Genomic DNA, 4617 nt, shown 5'->3' with positions numbered 1-4617 from the left:
CTATTTAATTTATTTTCTTATATTTCTTGCACCTGTAATTTATTGATCTATGTTTAGATCTTTTATTTCACTTACAAAATATATTCCTGTTTTATTCCTTATGGTATAAATTTACATGTAATAATTTTCCAAGTTTCTCTTTCTGATTATGGGTTGTTAATATATAAAAATGCAATGGATTTTTTTTTATCAATTTTGTATTCTGGAAGTTTACTAAGTTTGTTCATTATTTCTAACAGTCACTGGAGGAGTCTATGGAGCTTTCTATCTATGTATAATTATGGCAACTGTAAATACTTTACTGCTTTTTTACAAGTTGGATACATTTTATATTTTTTCTTGACTAGATGTTCTGGCTAGGACTTCTAGCAGTGTAATTTAGGACTTGTGAAAATGAGCTAATTTTTCTTATTACTGGACCAGAGGAAAACCTTCCTGTATGTTAAAATTGAACTTGATGTTAGTCATGGGTTTTTCATAAATGGCTTATATTATGTTTAGTTACATTCTATCTACAGTGAATTTGTAAAAATATTTTTATAAAAAAGTTAAGATCACATATTTTAATAATATTCCTACATTTTTTGAGAGTGTTATTTTTCAATTCTTTGCTTTTTAAGGGATGTTATCACATATTTTAATTTGCATATGTTAAATAATATTTATGAATCAGGACTAAATCCAACATAACTATAGTTGATAATACTTATAATATGCCATGAATTCAGGTTGCTAATATTTATTTAGAATGAAATTTACAGATAGTGATGGAAAAATTTACATTGTAGCTTGAGGGTACATTTATTTATTTAAAAATTTTATCTCTCATTTTTAATTTGGCTTAAGTTTAATGGAATTTATTTCTAAATAAATAATATAAATTTTGATAGAACTGGATTTACTTATGTATACTGTTACAGGACATAGGTAATATTTTCAATTAGTGAACAAATCACTTGCCTTAAAATGCTGTATTATATAAACAATGCCAAAAATTTCAGGACTGAGAAATATATTGCTTCCTAAAATGCATTAACTTGTATTTTCCACCCCAAACCACATATACTGTTATATCTTTGTTTTTTTCATTGTTCATTTGCCCCTTAATGGAGGCACTGCTTATTGAATCCAGTGTCTTGTGCATAAGTGTATTTATCAACATCATTTTGGAACACATAACAGAAGCCACAAGAGTATGGATTATAACGATGACAAGAAAATTTTTTCCTTCTTGGGACTGAAAAACCTCTGACAGAAAGAATGGCAAAAATAAATATTTGTAAATATGCAATAAGATTGTCTCTCTTCTAATTTTTATGGTAGAATGTTAAATTACATTTGTTTTACTTATAGCACTGAATTACAATTTAAATCAAAAATTCCCCACTTTGGGCTTTCTTACATTTGATTCATAATTTTAATCTAGTTTTATTTTATAAATATTTGCCATTTATTTATAAGCATAACAAATAAGCTGATATTTATTCTTCTCATATTTTGAATATAGAGCTACTTATTTTAAAGTACAGAGATAAATACCAACTTCCATTTCCAAATCAAATTATATTTCACTTTAATTACAAATGATATTGAAATAGATATACATTTTCTGTACAGGTTTTAAACAAATTTCACTTTAAATTTCATAACTTTAAAATTATTTTATATATTTATTGCATTATTTATACTTCACCAATTTTGTATAAATTTGTGTACAAAAGTATGGAGACTGATTTTATTTCATAGTCCCCAAAATTAAATTATTTAAAAAGATTTTTGGGGATAATATTTGCAGATCACAGTATAAAAATAAGCATCCTATATGTTTCATTTTAACTGGATGAATGAGAAGGGAACACTGGCTGAATGTTACACTTGAGTTGCTGGGAGACCAGTCGTTTTGTGATGTGACAGCTACTCAGGTAGAGAACCATTTTGATGGCCTAGAAGTTTATCTGTGCAGGCCTGCCAAAGCAGCATTTGAAGCTGCAGTGCTCAAAATCATGCAGATTAGAAAAGTAGCTGTAGAATAAGTTATTTCCGTTGGCACATGTTTCTCCAGAAATCCAAGATGTGTCTCATAAAGTTGGACAAACTGTTTCAGGAACTCTGATATATCTCTATTGTGTGATCAAACATTCTCTGGGGACTTGGACTTGAGGTGTATGATTGAAGAAAATGCTTTTCAGACTTTGTCTGAAAAATCCTTGATAAAAAGACCATGTTACACACATTGTGTCTTGGAACCAGATGAAGATAATGATTTTCGTTCTCTGACATTTCCAAGAAAACTCTGGAAAATGTCTGGGAGTGACCAATAAAAATCTATCTCGTGGGATGATAATGGAACTTCGATAGTGATTGATGAAGATGTCTTTAAGAAGGAAGTTTTGGAAAGAAGGGCGCCTTTCAGAATATTTGAATCTGGAAGTATGTAAAGTTTAGTTAGACAGCTTAGCATGTATGTGTTTACTAAAGTGCGGCAGAATATTCAAAGATCTGTTTCTCCTGCTGACTTTCTGGCAGAAGGAAAAAAGTCTGTTTTAAGCAAGGTATTCAGTAATTGTAGTTACTACTTGGTAACATACATAAAATTTTATTTTGTACATCAACCTATGGGAATATAAATGTAAAGCTAGATTTTGAAAATTGTATAAAACTACAAAGGCTAATATTCTTTACTTTTTCTAAAAATGAGGACAGTGCCTTAAGTATTCAAGATTATGAGAAATGTTCCTAGCAACTATGAATCTTACCAGAAAACTAAATAAACGTATTAAAGCTGCTTTTAAAAAGTGGCTTTCACCGTTACTGCAAATACTAACTTATTAAATTTGATGATATACTATTTAAATGTGTATATTACAAATAAATAATTTCAAAATATTGTCAGCAATGTTCATATTTTAATGATATTATCTTTGCATAATCAACATGAAATCTGAGGTTTTATAGGATAGGCTTATTGTAGTCTTGTATTTTCGTTTAAAATATTACTAAAATCTTTCTCCATTGGTTGCAGCTGCAGTTCTGCCATAATTGAAATCTTAAACAAGTCTGTCACCAGCATTTAGTTAGAATAAAAAGAAGAGTTGGGATTAAAAATGCCTCTCTGGTGGCTTCATTGGCTGAAGATTTCAAAAAGAAGCACTTTAAAGCAGGAGGTAATGTGCATATTCATAATTCTGATTTTGTGGCTGACACTAGTGGAGAAAGTGAATTTTTACTTTCTGCAAATTTAAACATGCCTCTAATAAGGAAGCCCTCTACTAGACAAATAATTTGTGACACAACAACCCGGATCAGAGGTGATTTTTATCCTCCATAATCAATGTCATTTAGACCACCAAAACAAATTGCAGTGGATCAACGTGCTGTTTTAAATCAGTTGACCACTGTCCACGGGCACTCTCAAAGCAGCTACACTGAAGCAAATGGCCGTGTTGTGAACTTCATTACAATTATAACTTCTACTTCTCAGTACAGCATCTTGTCTCCCACAGAGAGCTATTATTTGGACTGATGGTGGAGCCTTCTACTTTCCCAAATAGATATCACAACATATCTGCCAATGAAGGTCGTTTTTCTAAACTTCAACCAAGGAGCAACCCACGGTTTCCAGTGACAGTGATAGCTGATACATCAGCTACCTCTCTTTCAATGCCAACTTATCAGCCGTCTTCAGTTTATGAACGTCATCCTAATTACAACTGATTTACCAGAGGACTACCAGATTATGCAGGATAACAAAGATTAATATTGATGTTGGCAAATGTTGACAAATATCTGCAATTTTCTTATTTGAACAATAAACATAGACGTGTACTTGTATTTTCCTTATAATTTTTAGAATAGAGTAAAGAGATATACAGGAGTATAAGTTACCATTTAAAGAAAAATAGAGATATTTGATTGACATGATCATTTGATGGAACAATATGGGTGTAAATTTAAATAATTTCTTGTAAGGAAGAAGAGAAAATGGAAGAATTTGGAAAAGGACAAACATAGACAGATGGAAAAGTACTAAGTGGTTCCTGGTTCATCCTAGAAAGTATTAAAAGTGTTAAGTTAGGGTTGGTTTGAACAGGATATAAATGCAGGAATCTGTCCAGCGATCATGGTCTCTTTTATGTCATTACTGGTATCAAAATGGTCATATGGTGTAGTCTCATATGGCACATTCAGCATGTGGAAGAATTTCAAAAGTAATTTTATCTATGGTCTTTGTGCTGTTCTCAAAGCATTCCAACTGGTGCTTTCATTTCCTGCCCTGAAGAGTCTACGCTATATTTTTTAGTCAATACTTTATGTTGCTTTTGTGTTCCAGCCAAAGACAAGCTTACGTCTTCAGGGTGGCACTTAATGCCTTTCCAACTCTAAGCCCACAAACTCAACATCGTTTACTCTTTTTTTATAGATCTGGTTTCTGATTACCTTGGCATATCTTTATGTTTCACTGTATTTGGAGATACATCCAGGCAAATGCTCGTGAAAAATGTTAGCTCCAAACTCACAACTTTTGCTCCAGCTCATTCTTGGACTTAAGGTGTCCTCCTTTTACCTACTTTAATTTTCCCAGTCTCAGGACAGAAACTACCTCCTTCAGAAGTTTTC

General features: G+C 31.4%; 1 long non-coding RNA gene across 1 annotated transcript; it reads left to right on the top strand.

Annotated features, from left to right (window-relative positions):
- Nucleotides 1-2212: 2212 nt before the first annotated feature.
- LOC140695261 (uncharacterized) lies at nucleotides 2213-3770 on the top strand. Its single transcript, XR_012070957.1, has 3 exons — nucleotides 2213-2430; nucleotides 3023-3164; nucleotides 3504-3770. It is a non-coding gene; the product is annotated as an uncharacterized lncRNA (long non-coding RNA).
- The last annotated feature ends 847 nt before the right edge of the window (nucleotides 3771-4617 follow it).

The sequence above is a fragment of the Vicugna pacos genome, unplaced genomic scaffold (genome assembly GCF_048564905.1).
Source record: "Vicugna pacos unplaced genomic scaffold, VicPac4 scaffold_192, whole genome shotgun sequence".
NCBI classification, from domain to species: Eukaryota; Metazoa; Chordata; class Mammalia; order Artiodactyla; family Camelidae; genus Vicugna; species Vicugna pacos.
The sequence above is the reverse complement of the archived record's forward strand: the minus strand, read 5'-3'. Positions and strand labels throughout refer to the sequence as shown.